The sequence below is a fragment of the Mustelus asterias genome, chromosome 1 (genome assembly GCF_964213995.1).
Source record: "Mustelus asterias chromosome 1, sMusAst1.hap1.1, whole genome shotgun sequence".
Lineage (NCBI taxonomy): Eukaryota > Metazoa > Chordata > Chondrichthyes > Carcharhiniformes > Triakidae > Mustelus > Mustelus asterias.
Genome location: NC_135801.1, coordinates 65,517,728 through 65,534,446, shown reverse-complemented (window position 1 = coordinate 65,534,446; position 16,719 = coordinate 65,517,728).

Genomic DNA, 16,719 nt, shown 5'->3' with positions numbered 1-16,719 from the left:
TGCAGAATCCTAGCAAAACCTTGGAGAGGCTTCATGCAAGAGGTGGCACGATGGCTCAGAGGTCAGCACTGCTGTCTCACAATGCCAGGGACCCGGTTTCAATTCCAGCCTCGGGTCACTGTCTGTGCAGAGTTTGCATGTTCTCCCCGTGTCTGTGTGGGTTTCCTCCAGGTGCTCTGGTTTCCTCCCATACAGCAAAGATGTGCGGGTTAGGTTGATTGACCATGGTAAATTGAGCCTTAGTGTCAGGGGGTTAGCAGGGTAAACAAGTGGGCTAATGGGGATTGTGATCAGTGCTGATTCGATGGGCCAAATGGCCTCTTTCTGCACTATAGAGATTCTATGCTTCTAAGAGGGTTCTTGGCCAATGGAGGCCAAAGTATTGTTCTTTTGAAAGAGTCCAGGCAATCTGCAAATGCTGTAACCACAGAATTATAGAAGAATAAATCGCCCTCTCTCTTTCCCAAAAACGTGCTGAATCCATCTGAAAAGACAAATGCTGACTAATTGACTACAGAAGCCATCACAGCTGCTGAACCACAAGTCTTTAACTGCAACATTTCACTCCCGACAAATAACACTTTAACTTTATTATATTTACTTAAATATCTTACAGCAGTAGTTTAGTAATAAAAGCAATTTTATCTTGTGTTACACTAAAGCTTTGCTGCTAGTTATTTTTAAATTGAGCCACGCCCAAGTTAAAAGCGGGTTGCATTACAAACATACAAATTCCTAGTTCACAGACCGCTTTGAGGAAACGCCTTTTTCATGGTTGTGCCAACATACTTTGTGTCCTCTGCACATATGACATAATTAATTTGCAACAATTACTATGGGATACAACTATAATGCGACTTGTCTCGTGCGTTCTCTAATTAAATCTTCAATTTTGAAGAACTTTGGTGGTTAAGTTCAACAAAGGAATGACAAAGGATGGCACTGGATCAGTTGGCTATTATGCCCCCTGTCAGTTTTTCTTTCATTGTGTGATGATGATGATGGAGAAGAAAATAAACCACAGAACTGCACAAAATATTGAACTTTAAAAAAGACCTGAGCTTTAATTTTATAAAGGCAAACAAACCCAAAGATAGCTGAAAGGGTATATACAAACCATTTGCTGAATTACTCTATACTATTTCTTCAAAGGCCAATGAACCACCCCCCTTACCCCCCCACACTAGGGGGAATGGGGTGGTCGTATCAATTGACCAGAGTGCCTTTGCATTCATTACAACTGTGCCTGTGGAAATAATGCTCAGAATTTCGCTCTGAATCAACTGTTCAGTAAATCACAAAGTGAAAAAGAGGATTACTCTCAGACAAAAAATTGACACCAAGTCACATAAGGAGATCGAAAAGACAAACAAGAGTTTGAGGCAAGTTTTGAGGAGTCTATCAAAGGAGGGGAGAGAGATAGACTGCGGAATTTTATGGCTCCGTCGCAGGAGTGGCACTGGAAAATACAGCAAGCTGTTCAAAAGTCCATTGACTTCGACAGGAGCGGAAAATCCTACCAGCGCAAAATTCCATCCAGATAGCCGGGAAAGGTTCAGAGAGGGAATTCCAGTACTTAGGTCTGAAGCAGCTTAAGGCATAGCCGCCAGAGTGGGTTAAAGGAAATTGATGGATTGAAATCCGTCGCTCGGTCACTCATGTGAAGCGCGTACCTTTCCTAGTCCCAACTGCAACAAGTTGACCAAGGACTTTTTCAGAATGGCAATGCTCCTATAATATAAAAGAAGCATAAAAACACTCGTTTGGATTTAATTCCAAGATCTGAATTCAATTCAAGTCCAGTCCACCAAACTAGGAGCCAGAAGTAAAATATAGCAGTGGTTATTTGTAATGCAATTATGATTATAACTCACAGCTCTCCAAGAACAGCTACATGTATCAGCGGTCTGCATGCAAATAAAATGGGGCCAAGGACAAGTACGTCCCAGCTTTGGATTCAAAGTAAAACACAAAGCCATTTTGATAACAATTGGATTTCACAGCTTGACTCCAAAATAGTTCCCTTCAGGCAGCCTGTTCTTTTACTGTGATCAAAGGAAAAGTTTGATTGCTATCAGAGCAAGCTCACTATTGGTTATCAGTTGAAATGCTCCTATTATTTCTTCGATCATATAAAGAAGAGAAGAGGAGCCAAATGTATCATAGTAGCTTTGAACTAAGGAACAAATCCTCTCCAGGAGGATTATTTACCTGCGGCGGATCAGCATTCTCCTCTTCTACCTGGAACGAATACAAATTTCAGTCTCCACATGGGTTGCCAGTCACACAAGCTTGTAGAATTTGTTATAATATCTTACAACGGCTGCATCACTGGCACTCTGGTCAGCCTCAGCGGAAAGAAGTATTTCTGTTGCCAACAATAAGGATAAGTCAACTTTAAAGTGAACATGCCACATTTAGATACGTTGAAATTTGATTTTTACTCTTACATAGAATCATAGAATCTATAGTGCAAAAGGAGGGCATTTGGCCCGTCAGGTCTACACTGACCACAATCCCATCCAAGCCCATTCCCGTAATCCCTCACATTTACCCTGCCAATCCTCCTGACACTAATGGGCAATTTAGCATGGCCAATCCATCTAACCCGCACATCTTTGGACTGTGGGAGGAAACCGGAGACCCGGAGGAAACCCACGCGGACAGGGGGAGAATGTGCAGATTCCGCACAGACAGTGACCCGAGGCCGGAATTGAACCCGGGTCTCTGGTGCTGTGAGGCAGCTGTGCTAACCACTGTGCCACCGTGCCGCCCCATTCACATGGCAGCGAGAAGTCAATTAGAGCAGGATTCTAGAGGGGCGATTTTGAGCCCACACTCTCTGTCTGTGGGAATGGTGGCGCATGCTCAAAATCCGGGAAGCGCAATTCGCACCGGTGAGTTTCTGAATTCCGATCTTCCAGTCCCCTCGCCAGTAGAGTGGTGTGAAACATTCCGCGGGACTGCAGAAAAACCATTTTAATACAATAGCATGTCATTAATGAGCACTCTCTCCAGGACTTTCCCCTTTCTATTTAGCGGGCGCTGGTGCGACATCACACTGCTGCCATTTACAGCAGCTCCACATAAGCATGAACCTGACACCTTCACCTCCAAGGGGGATATCAGAGGTGAGTGCTCAGGCGGCCTAAATCCTCCAGGGAGTTCACTGCGCAGGGGGCATTGGAGAGGATGCAGGGGACACAGATAAGTGCAACTCAGGGCTGGAGGAGGGGTTCCCACAATCACCATATCAGGGAGAGGGGTCACAGGGATCACTTACAGGCCATTCCTTCCCTTCATTTCGGGGTTTCCTTTGCTTTAAATGGGTTGTGAAGGCCGATATGCATGCAACGCTTCCCGTGTCCTCCTTCCTGAGTTCCTGTCCATATCACAGCTGAGAGTGTCCTTCTTTAATGGAGGTTGGCAAGAGGGTGGGAGGGTTTGAAAACAAGGGGCTCAGCATTGGGGAGATTGTGAGTTACCCAGATGGAGTCCTATGACAGGCCAGGTTGTCAGAGCAGAGTGGGGGATTCAGGAATGGGCTGCGCCTCCCCTCATGCGGCCTGAAGGGCCTCGCATTCGGGGGAGAATGACTGCAGGGTGATTGTATAGCTCAATGTATAGCTCGTCTGTGACCACACAATGCTATTCATGCTGGTGAATAAGGGGTGCCCACTCCAGAGGTGGCCGATGGCACCAGTGCAGAGACCACAAACACCAGCTGACATTCATTATAATGAGGCTAACGCTTCAATGCGCGTGCTGGTCAGGCAGGTGATTGACCTGCTGAAGATACACTTCTGGTGCCTGGATCGGGTGGAGGGTGCCTTACAATATCACCCCCAAGGGTCTCCAGCATCATTGTTGTCTGCTGTGCTCTCCACAATTTGGATGCCACCAATACCCACAGTGGAGTGTAACTACTGCAGCAGCACAAGCAATGACCATGGTCTCCATCCTACCCACTATCCTACCAGTGTTGCCCTCGGTGCACTGGCATACTAGCACCTCAGATTGAATGTGGACGGATTCTTCTATCGTACACAGGAATCTGTTGAATGCAGCTGACAACCCTGCCTGATATTGCCATGTCTGTTGACTCTGCTCCAATATCTGCTTTAAGACCAAGTCCACAGTTGCATCATTTGACTGGGACTCAGCAGAAGCCTGGCTTCCAGCTGCTCTCTGAGTGTCAGCAACCTTGGATGTCCCTGCCTCCTCCTGCTGTGGACCAGAATCTATGCTGTGTTCACTGGATTGTGACACCAAAGCTGCTGTAAATCTAGGTCCCACCATGTTGTGTGTCTGCACTAATGGAGGGTGTGTGTGAGCACTATGATGGTTCCTCAAAATCCTCATCTGAGGTGTTTTCAGGGCTGCAAATGAGGGACTAGCTCCAAGTGCCCCTCCCCGGGCACTTGTCTGGGGGCATATGAAAGAGACTCGAAATAATTAGTGCATGGCAATACACTCCAATACATAACATCACATTCAGAATCTTGCTGTCTGAAGGATCAGCTGGTGTAGTTGGGTCCTCATTTGGGTGTGCACTGCCAACCTCACCATCACCACAGACATGGGTCTGGCCCTCTGTGCCCAGCTTTCCTGCATGCAGCTCATACTGGATGAGCGCCCAGATCTCTGGCATCCCACCTGGTCTGGGGCCTCTCCCTTTTGTGATGTGCAAGCTTGGTCTCCACAAAGACAGAGGGGGAATGTGTGATCAAGAAGCATGCCAGGGTAGATGATAGGGATGCCTGCCTTGTGTGGGTGCTGAATAGAGCCATGTGAATTGCACAGGATGTGAGCCTAGATGGAGATGTCAGGGTGTGTGTGGGAGAGTGAGTGACAGTGTCCATTGTGCTGGTAGTGTGTGAGATTCCTGTGGACAATCATCCCACAAATATGTGAGGGGCTCTGAGAGTTTGAGCTGAGAGGGCTGAGATGGTTGCATTACTCTGGCTGTGTGAATGAGATCATTCATCCATTTGTGGCACTCGCTGTTCTCCTCCGGACTCACTGTCACAGACACCACCTCCCAAGCCAAGTTAATGTTGGTCCTCTGCCGGCCATCCCCAGGGTAGGGAAGATCACGGCCAATCTCAACAGTGTTCAGGATATAACACAGCGAGGCATCAATGAGCTTGGGGGCTTCACACTTCCTGTTTTTGGGGGCCATCTCCTGCCAGGAGCAGGCCTGGGCTGTAGACATTGAAAGTTCTGTGTGAAGGTGTGATTTCAATATGGCGCCCTGGGTGAAGATCTGCTGAAGCTATGGCAGGACGGGTGAATCACGGTCCACCCACCAGCAGAACAGCAGGTGCCTAGCTGATGTTTATTTAATGAGGCAAAAGGCAGACAATCAGGCACAAAAATACACCTTGGTGGTAAGTCAATTTTCCCGCTTAGTGCATACTTAGTACCTGGAGGGGAAAAACACGCCCAAATTTCAGCAGGTCTGGAAGCATCTGTGGAGAGAGAAACAGAATGAGTCCAATATGACTCCTCTTCAGGACTGAAGACAGGTAGAGAGGTGATAGATATTATGTTGTTGAAAATGAGGCGAGTGGGGTCATATCGATCAAAAGGGAAGTAAAGTAAAAGTAGTTTATTTATTAGTCACAAGTAGGCTTACATTCACACTGCAAAGAAGTTACTGTGAAAATCCCTTAGTTGCCACACTCCAGTGCCTGTTTGGGTACACTGAGGGAGAATTTAGCATGGCCAATGCACCTAACCAGCAAGTCTTTTGGACTGTGGGAGGAAACCGGAGCACCCAGAAGAAACCCACGCAGACACGGGGAGAACATGCAGACTCCACACAGACAGTGACCCAAGCTGGTTATCAATCCCGGGCCCCTGGTGCTGTGAGGCAGCAGTGCTAACCACTGTGTCACCATGAAGCTCAAGGATATGTGGGGGGGAGGGGGGGTGCAAAGGGGGATGTTTAATTACCAAAGATGTCAAGGAATGCCAGGCAAAGGGAGTTATAATGATGGTAATAAACAATATAGTGCTCAGAGGAGGTGTTAATAGCAAAAAATTCAAAATGGAGGATAGAGTTCATGGCCTGAAGTTGTTGAACTCAATGTTGAGTGCAGAAGGCTGTGAAGTGCCTAATCGGAAGATGAGGCGCTGTTCCCCCAGCTTGCACTGGACCTCACTGGAACATTGCAGCAGGACAAGGGCAGAAATATGAGCATGAGAGCAAAATGGTGGATTAAAATGGCAAGCAACCGGAAGGTCAGGGTCACTCTTGTGGACTGTGTGGAAATGTTCTGCAAAGCAGTCACTCAGTCTGTTTTTAGTCTCCCCAGTGTCGAGGTGACTGCACTGTGAGGAATGAATGCAGCAGATTAAATTAAAAGAAGTAAAAGTGAAACATTGCTTCACCTGCAAGGAGATTCTGTGTCCTTGGACTGTGAGGGGAGAGGAGGTAAAGGGGCAGATGTTACACCATGTGTGGTGATGGGAAGATGGTGTGGGAAGGGGACAAGCTGTTGGGTGTGATAGAGGAGTGGACCAGGTGGAGTCCTTGGCTCAGGAACAAACAAATATCGGAAGCACTGTAGTGGAAGGTAGCATCATCGGAACATGTGTGACAGAGATAGAGTATCTGGAAGAACGGAATGGAGTCCTTACCAGAAGCAGGAGGGTGAGGAAGTGCACTCGAGGTAGCTGTGGGAGTCGGTTAATTACAGTCTATTCCCAGAAACGGAGGCAGAGAAGTCAAGGAAGGGAAGGGATGTGTTAAAGATGGACTGTGTGCAGGTGGGTGAAGAAAAAGTGATGATTTTTTCCCCCAGTTAAGGGGAAGAGCAGCAAGTGACACCGACACTGTCTTTGGTGTGAGAGGGGACCTGAGTAGGACTGTAATAGTAAACTAAAACCAAAATACCGCGGATGCTGAAGATTTGATGAATAAAATGATCATAGAATCATTGAGTGCAGAAGGAGGTCATTCAGCCCATCAAGTCTGTACTGACCACAATTCCCCCTCCCCGCCAGCCCTATCCCCATAACCCCATGCATTTACCCTAGCTAGTTCCCCTGACACTAAAGGGCAATTTAGCGTGGCCAATCCACCTAACCTGCACATCTTTGGGCTGTGGGAGGAAACCGGAGCACCCAGAGGAGACCCACACAGACACGGGGAGAACATGCAAACTCCACACAGACAGTGACCTAAGCTGGGAATCATGGTCCATGGTGCTGTGAGGCAGCAGTGCTAACCACTGTACCAATGTGCCATCCAAATGGCCCATTTAATCGTGGAAGAGGCCCAGTCTCCCTGTGATGGTTTAACCTCCCTTGATTAAGGCAGAGGATGGCAGGGGTTGGTATGGGGTTTGTGGCTGCCCCTGGTGGGATATCAAATAGGCTCATTAATGAGCCAGTTGACACCCATTATCCCTGAGCCACTGCAAGTTATTACTAGCTCAGAAATTAAATGGAGGCATATGGCTTTTCCACCATACAGGAGGCAAATGGTAAAGCCCCAGCATTTGGCATTTTGTGCCTGATTTAAGGACCCAGCATCAGGAAGGGGTGAGGGCCCCTAAAATGCACACCCCTGTCCTTGCCTCCGACACACCAGCTCCTTTCTCCCATGACTCCTATCCCGTGACCCCCATCTTGCCCTCAATGACCTCAGGTCAGGGATCCCATGATGATCTTGGACCTCTGATAAGTGCATTGCTGCCAACTACCATCATTCCCGCTACCGGCAATGGACACTGGGCAGCCACTGATTGACCGGCCGTTCTTGGCAGGCAGGGCTTCCCTACTAGGGACCTCAATCATAGGACAGGCTCAGTGACTACTTAAGTGGCTGAAGGGCATTTGATTCTATCAGACTTCCCCCACAGAAATGACGGGGGTTCCCTGCCAGTCTCCCCACTGAGGTCCCCATATCCTGACAAATAAAATATTTTACAATATTTTAATAGCACTCCTCATATGAAAGAACGTACTCAAAACATTCAACTTTAAGGAAACAGTACAGTGGATGATAAACAGAAAGGGGGGGGGGGGGCGGAAACCAGAAGTGGAAGGCTCAGCAGGGAGAAAGGAAATGGGTTTGATTCCCAGCTTGTGTCACTCTGTGTGGAGTTTGAACATTCTCCCCGTGTCTGCGTGGGTTTCCTCCGGGTGCTCCGGTTTCCTCCCACAGTCCAAAGTTGTGCAGGTTAGGAGCATTGGCCATGCTAAATTCTCCCTCAGTGTCCCAGGATGCATGTCTTGGGGGGATTAGTGGGGTAAACATGTGGGGTTATAGGGATACCGCCTGGGTAGGATGCTCTTGAAGAGTCGGTGCAAACCCAATGGGCCGAGTGGTCTCCTTCTGCACTGTAGGGATTCTGTGAACCCAGTTCTATATTTAAAAACATATTAAAGGAAAGGGATTCTGAGGGAAAAACGGATTTCAGAAGGCTTTATTGAAATAGGAAGAAAGGTAGCCAGGTTAGCACTGCTGCCTCACAGCGCCAGGGACCCGGGTTCGATTCTGGCTTCAGGTCACTGTCTGTGTGGAGTCTGCATGTTCTCCCCGTGTCTGCGTGGATTTCCTCCCGGTGCTCTGGTTTCCTCCCACAATCTGCAGATGTGCAGGTTAGGTGGATTGGCCATGCTAAATTGCCCTTTGGTGTCCCAAGATGTGTAGGTTAGTGGGGTTATGGGAATGCGACCAGGGTAGGATGCTCTGTCAGAGAGTTGGTGCAGACTCGATGGGTCTAATAGCCTGCTTCTGTCCTGTAAGGATTATATATGAAAGTGGAACTAGTCCAGTGAGTTCCACTGGAAAAGAACATAATATAACAAGAAAAAGACTTACATTTATATAATTATTTTGATGATATCATGATGTGAGGTACGTTTGAAGCATAGGCTAAGGGGAAAGAATCACTGAAGATCCTGCATGTCTGCTGCTAGGCTAAGCTTCTGAATCCACAAAGGTATTCATAATTAGGATGTCTGTTTAAAACAGACATTTTATTATTTTATTTTCAATGCATTCAACTGTTGTAGAGTTACAGCTATTGAATGATGCTTTAACTATGAAGTTAAGTCCCATAGGCTACTCTCCCCTCTCAGTGAGCTGACTGGTGGTAATTTAGCCTGAGGGTAAGATTGAGAAGTTGGGGCCTTCATGAATAACCACAGTCAGCATGGGAATCCAACCCACGCTGTTGGCATCACTCATCATCACAAGCCAGCCGTCCAACCAACTGCACTAACCAGATATGCCTGAAGAGTTTGATATTACTTACCCTTTTCTTTCTCTCAAAGCATTCTGGTGTAACTTTGCATCCTATATATTATTTGTTTTCTATCTTACATGTTTGTTTATTAGTGTCATAAGTAGACTTACATTAACACAGCAATGAAGTTACTGTGAAAATCCTCCAGTCACCACACTTCGGCGCCTGTTCGGATACACTGAGGGAGAATTTGCATGGCCAATGCACCTAAACAGCCCGTCTTTCGGACTGTGGGGGGAAATCAGAGCATCCAGAGAAACCCATGCAGACATGGGGAGAACATGCAAACTCCACACAGACAGTGACCCAAGCTGTGAATCGAACCCAGGTCCCTGGCACTGTGAGGCAGCAGTGCTAACCACTGTGCCACCATGCCGCCCCTGCCTGCCTGCTGCACTTTCTTTTGCATTCTCACATGGAGAGGCTGCGGAGGTAGCAACAAGTGCCATTGAGATCTGAAGTGGATGATTTAACAACCGAAACTCAACTACCCATAATCATTGGGAGACAGACCTTATGATATCCATTCTTTTCAATGCTGCATGCTCTAGTTCAGTTGGAGTGGGACGGGCCAGCCACTCACAAGTAATGTGATGAATTTCCATTAATACCCACTTGAAGTTGGTCCCGATGACATGACAAAATATGGTGAACGAGTATCAAAGTTGGGGGTGTCTCTGAGGTCAAAGGTCAATGTACCATAAAATGAAAGCTCAGGGGAAAACACAAACGTAATGTTAGTGGAACTCTGTGGATGAATAAAGATGTAAGGATGTAAGAATTAGGGATTAGGAAAGAGATACTGTATATATTAAGACACAGGCAACAGGGGAGTTTCAGGTAAAGAGAGATTACAAAGAAAATAGGAGAGAAATAAAAAAAGTTAGGAAGGCAAAGAGGAAATATGAAGTTAAGCTATCAAGGAAGATAAAACGAAAAAGTAAAATATTTTACAGACACATCAATATTAAAGGAAAGCTTTGATGGGAATAGGATCATTAAGGAATAGATAGGATAATACCACAGGTAATGATAGAAAAGTGGCAGAAATAGTGAATAATTATTTTGCCTTAATATTTACCATGGAGATAGGACAGGTAGACATGAAATTGAATGATGACATTAATAATGAGATGTCTACATTTTAAAAAATGTGATGTATTGGATAAACTAAACAAACTCAGAGAGGATAAGGCCTTTTTGTCTTGTGGTTCCGAGTAGTTTGAAATAATCACAGCTTTAGACACAAATGATTGGATTTTGATCACAGAAAGGCAAGTAAAATCCAACGAGTGACCTCCTGTTATCTATCTGCCCGCCTGTCTGAAGTTTTTCTGTGGGAGAGGTGTCACACAGCCTGTTCCCTTGAGCTTATTGAAGCCGTAAGTAGCTATTAATTGGTCAATTCAGGACCTCGTCCCATTCTGTGTGGGAAGCCTGGGAGTTTTAGCTATTTGGGCTGACATTAGGAAAGTGGGTTGGGGGAGAGTGGAGACACCCTTTGAGGGTCCATAGGAGGCAGCCCCCAGGGACTTTCTGCCTGGCCTCTTGAAACTGGCCTCCCAGCATCCCCGCGCTGAGACCCCCAATTCCAGAGTTACCTGGGTGTCTTGGCATGGTGGGACTTCCTATAGTCACAGCAATGGCCATTGGCCCTGCTTGGTGCGGCTTGGACAGCAGAGCTGCTGGTCATTCAATTAGCTAGCAGCTTGTTAAGGTGGGACTTCCAACTGAGAGAGGGATAGGAGTCTCACCCTAAAGCAATGACTGCCACTTCCAGTGTTAAATTGCTCTGGGCAGCCATTGGGATCATGGATAGACTTCCTCATAACCTTATAGCCAGGGAAGTGGGGATCACATCGCCCAACAAAATCCAGACCAAATGCTGGAGATATATTCCTCAGATCTCACCATGTGGAGTGGGCTGATACATTGGCCCATAACTTCTTCCCAGCAGCCAGAAACAGGAGAATTCCTTTCGAAGTTACCTGCATTCAAAATTGCCAATCTAACTCCCGATGGGAGCAGCAGCCTTTGGCCTTCAGTGGGACAATCTCCTCAGCCCCAGTATGGCAAAGGAGGATTCTAGCCACATTCCCTAATGACGGGGAGCAGATTGAGGATGCTTGTGAGATCACATTGTGAAACAACAGTTTTAATGTGAAGACAGAGAGGTCAAAAGGATTCCCTGATATTATTAATCTATGTTGATTTTTAAAATTGATTTTAAAATTGATTTTTGCAATTTCTTTTAAGCAAGAAACTAGGATTTAAACTAGTTTGGCAGGGGGGTGGGATCCAAAGCAGTAGGGAGGCAGAAGAGAAGTTTGAGGACAGCACAGAAGTTAAAGAGAGCACATTAATTAGTAAAGGCAGTGTCAGTAATCCTAGTACCAGACAGATCAGACAAAAGCAAGACAGAGAGCAAGGGAAGTCCAGATTAAACTGCATTTATTTCAATGCGAGGCCTGACGGGCAAGGCAGATGAACTCAGGGCATTGATGGACACGTGGGACTGGGATATTATAACAATTACTGAAACATGGCTAAGGGAGGGACAGGACTGGCAGCTTAATGTTCCAGGGTACAGATGCTATAGGAAAGATAGAACAGGAGGTAAGAGAGGAGGGGGAGTTGCACTTTTGATTAGGGAAAGCATCACGGCCGTACTGAGAGGGGATATATCCGAGGGTTCGGCCGCTGAGTCTATATGGGTAGAACTGAGAAATAAGAAGGGGGAAATCACTTTGATTGGGTTGTACTATAGGCCCCCAAATAGTCAGCGGGAAATTGAGGAGCAAATATGTAAGGAGATTACAGATAGCTCCAAGAAAAATAGGGTGGTAATAGTCGGAGATTTTAATTTTCCCAACATTGACTGGGACAGCCATAGTATTAGAGGGTTGGGTGGAGAGAAATTTGTTGAGTGTATTCAGGAGGAATTTCTCATTCAGTATGTGGATGGCCCGACTAGAGAGGGGGCAAAACTTGACCTCCTCTTGGGAAATAAGGAAGGGCAGGTGACAGAAGTGTTAGTGAGGGATCACTTTGGGACCAGTGACCATAATTCTATTAGTTTTAAGATAGTTATGGAGAATGATAGGTCTGGCCCAAAAATTAATATTCTAAATTGGGGCAAGGCCAATTTTGATGGTATCAGGCAGGAACTTTCAAAAATTAATTGGGGGAGTCTGTGGGAAGGAAAAGGGACGTCTGGTAAGTGGCGTGCTTTCAAAAGTGTGTTAACCAGGGTTCAGGGTAAATACATTCCTCTTAGAGTGAAGGGCAAGGCTGGCAGAAGTCGGGAATCCTGGATGACTCAGGATATTGAGGCCCTGGTCAAGAAGAAGAAAGAGGCACATGACATGCATAGGCAGCTGGGATCAAATGAATCTCTTGAAGAGTATATGGGGTGTCGGAGTAGAGTTAAGAGAGAAAACAGGAGGGCAAAAAGGGGACACAAAATTGTTTTGGCAGTTAAGGCAAAGGAGAATCCAAAGAGCTTCTACAAATACATAAAGGGCAAAAGAGTAACAAGGGAGAGAGTAGGGCCTCTTAAGGTTCAACAAGGTCATCTATGTGCGGATCCACAAGAGATGGGTGAGATCCTAAATGAATATTTCTCATCAGTATTTACTGTTGAGAAAAGCATGGATGTTAGGGAACTTGGGGAATTAAATATTGATGTCTTGAGGAGTGTACATATTACAGAGAAGGAGGTGCTGGAAGTCTTAAAGCGCATCAAGGTAGATAAACCTGCGGGACCTGATGAGGTATATCCCAGGACGTTGTGGGAGGCTAGGGAGGAAATTGCGGGTCCCCTAGCTGAGATATTTGAATCATCGATAGTCACGGGTGAGGTGCCTGAAGATTGGAGAGTGGCAAATGTTGTGCCTTTGTTTAAAAAGGGCTGCAGGGAAAAGCCTGGGAACTACAGGCCAGTTAGCCTCACATCTGTGGTGGGTAAATTGTTGGAAGGTATTTTGAGAGACAGGATCTACAGGCATTTAGAGATGCAAGGACTGATTAGGGACAGTCAGCATGGCTTTGTGAGTGGAAAATCATGTCTCACAAATTTAATCAAGTTTTTGAGGAGATAACCAAGAAGGTAGATGAGGGCAGTGCAGTTGATGTTGTCTACATGGACTTTAGCAAGGCCTTTGACAAGGTACCGCATGGTAGGTTGTTGCATAAAGTTAAATCTCACGGGATCCAGGGTGAGGTATCTAAATGGATACAAAATTGGCTTCTTGACAAAAGCCAGAGGGTGGTTATAGAGAGTTGTTTTTCAAACTGGAGGCCTGTGACCAGCGGTGTGCCTCAGGGATCAGTGCTGGGCCCACTGTTATTTGTCATTTATATTAATGATTTGGATGAGAATATAGGGGGCATGGTTAGTAAGTTTGCAGATGACACCAAGATTGGTGGCATGGTGGACAGTGAGGAAGGTTATCTCCAATTGCAGCAGGATCTTGATCAATTGGGCCAGTGGGCTGACGAATGGCAGATGGAGTTTAATTTAGACAAATGCGAGGTAATGCATTTTGGTAGATTGAACCAGGGCAGGACTTACTCAGTTAATGGTAGGGCGTTGGGGAGAGTTACAGAACAAAGAGATCAAGGGGTACATGTTCATAGCTCCTTGAAAGTGGAGTCACAGGTGGACAGAGTGATGAAGAAGGCATTCGGCATGCTTGGTTTCATCGGTCAGAACATTGAATACAGGAGTTGGGACGTCTTGTTGAAGTTGTACAAGACATTGGTAAGGCCACACTTGGACCACTGTGTGCAATTCTGGTCACCCTATTACAGAAAGGATATTATTAAACTAGAAAGAGTGCAGAAAAGATTTACTAGGATGCTACCGGGACTTGATGGATTGAGTTATAAGGAGAGGCTGAATAGACTGGGACTTTTTCCTCTGGTGTGTAGGAGGCTGAGGGGTGGTCTTATAGAGGTCTATAAAATAATGAGGGGCAAAGACAAGGTAGATAGTCAATATCTTTTCCCAAATGTAGGTGAGTCTAAAACTAGAGGGCATAGGTTTAAGGTGAGAGGGGAGAGATACAAAAGTGTCCAGAGGGGCAATTTTTTCACACAGAGGGTGGGGAGTGTCTGGAACAAGCTGCCAGAGGTAGTAGTAGAGGCGGGTACAATTTTATCTTTTAAAAAGCATTTAGATAGTTACATGGGTACGATGGGTATAGAGGGATATGGGCCAAATGCGGGCAATTGGGATTAGTTTAGGTGTTTAAAAAAAAAATAGGACGGCATGGACAAGTTGGGCCGAAGGGCCTGTTTCCATGCTGTAAACCTTTATGACTCTATGACTCTAATTAATCCTATTATTATTGACTCATTTAAAGTGTAATTTTTAATTTGATTTTTATGATTAAAGATGATTATTATTTGATATGTACAAATGAACATAGGTTTTGGTAATTGTTTTAAATCTATGAAACTACTATTTAAATCCACATTATATTATTATATAACTTTACATTTTTCATTCTTATAAGTGTTTGTATGTTTTATTTTAGAATATGGAAACTGAAAATGTAATTGGGAAGGAGGGAGTTCGGGATGTCTCGGACCATGAATTGGATACCTTATTGCATGAGGTTGAGCAAAGGGGAGTTCACATTTTGGGCCGTGGAAAATCTAAACCGCCGTGTGTTCATCATTCTTCTGCCTTGTTTACTTCCATTATGTTATTCATTTATAATGATCTCATTTTAAAATGTGTTTTAATGTTTCAATAAAGCATTTGTATAATTTCATGTAAAATTTCATGAAAAACATTTATTAAAAACAAAGCTATAAATACAAAACGTTGATACCTGGTTAACATTTAACTGAACAATTAAACTTAGCAGCTGCAGAATGACATTTTGTTTAATGACCTCATCTTTTCCAAATTTATTGCAATACAATATATTTTTTCACTTTAAGACAAAGATCAATATTTATTTTTAACTTTAACACAACAGCTCTGTTGTCTTTGTGTAAATAAGGAGGTAAGGGAGGGAGGGATGTAAGAAGGGGCATGGCAGGGAGCGGAAGGGAAGGGGAGCAGAGGCGAAGGGAAGAGTGGGGAATGGAGGAGTGGGGACAGGAGGGGAAAAGAAGGGAAGGGAGCTGGAAGGGAGGGGAGGTGGAAGGGAGGGGAGGTGGAAGGGAGGGGAGGTGGAAGGGAGGGGAGGTGGAAGGGAGGGGAGGTGGAAGGGAGGGGAGGTGGAAGGGAAGAGAAGGGAAGAGGAGGGTTTGAACATATTAATTGTACATGTTACATGTAGCCTGACTTTTCTCTCATGATCTCTGCGCCCACATCAAAGCTTCGAAAGAACTTCAGTGATTTTAAGAAGCCAAGCTAACAGTGTGATGTACCAGTGGTGGTGGAACATGATTCCAGATTTTCAATCTGCACTGGATTCTGCAATACCTGTCCAAGAGATAGTTCACATCAGCTTACAGGAGACTTGCAGAAGTCAAATAAGGCATTAAAATTTCCTAAAACATTTGATGTAATCACTGAGGCTTGTAAGGATCAACATTACATCAGGGAGGCTCTTAAACAACACAGTTTAAAATACATTGCAAAATCCAAATGTACCTTCACGGAAGCTTATTATATACACTCAAAACCCACACTATCCATTATAGTTCCTAATATGACAAACTAAAGTCTAAAAATAATTTAAAATCTCTCTTTCACTATATGTACTTTTTAAACATTATAAACACAAAAGGTTAGCCCACTTAAGAAATCCTCTCAGATGTGTCTCGTGCCTCTGCTCGCTGATTCTAGAGGAAGAAAAATGTGCAAATAATCAGGCGTAAATACTTACTCAACATCAGGGCAAGCAGGCCAAGTTAGAGCCGTCGCGTTTATTTACATTTATCTGCTTCAACGCAGCACTTGCAGGAAAAGTTAGGATTGGAAGTTTGAATCTAGAGCATGTCCATGTGTCGGGACTTCTGTATTGTCCTGACGCGCATGTGCCGCGTACAATCTCCATATGCCAGAATTTGGTATGGAAGGTACGGCCCATTAGTTCTCAATAGCCTAACTGTAGTGCAGTCATGAGTGATTGGCACCCTACATATACATGTACACACAGGCATTATAATATTGTTCCTAAATCATAGGGGAATAATATAGCCCTTGTCCAGGTGGATTGAATTAACATATTTTAAAAGAATCTAGGGAAGCGTTAGCAGAGGCACTACTACTTATATTCAATACAACATCAAAAAGAGGAGTATTGCCAGAGGGCACCCAGATAGCTCATGTTATTCTTATATTGAAGAAGGAGTCTGAACATTTCCAGGGAATTATAGAACTCTACAGGAAAAGTAATGAAATCCTTACTAAAGAAGAGAATAGAAGAACATCTCGAAATAAGAAGTTTAATAATGAATAGTCAGCATGAATTTCAAAAGGGAAAATTTTACT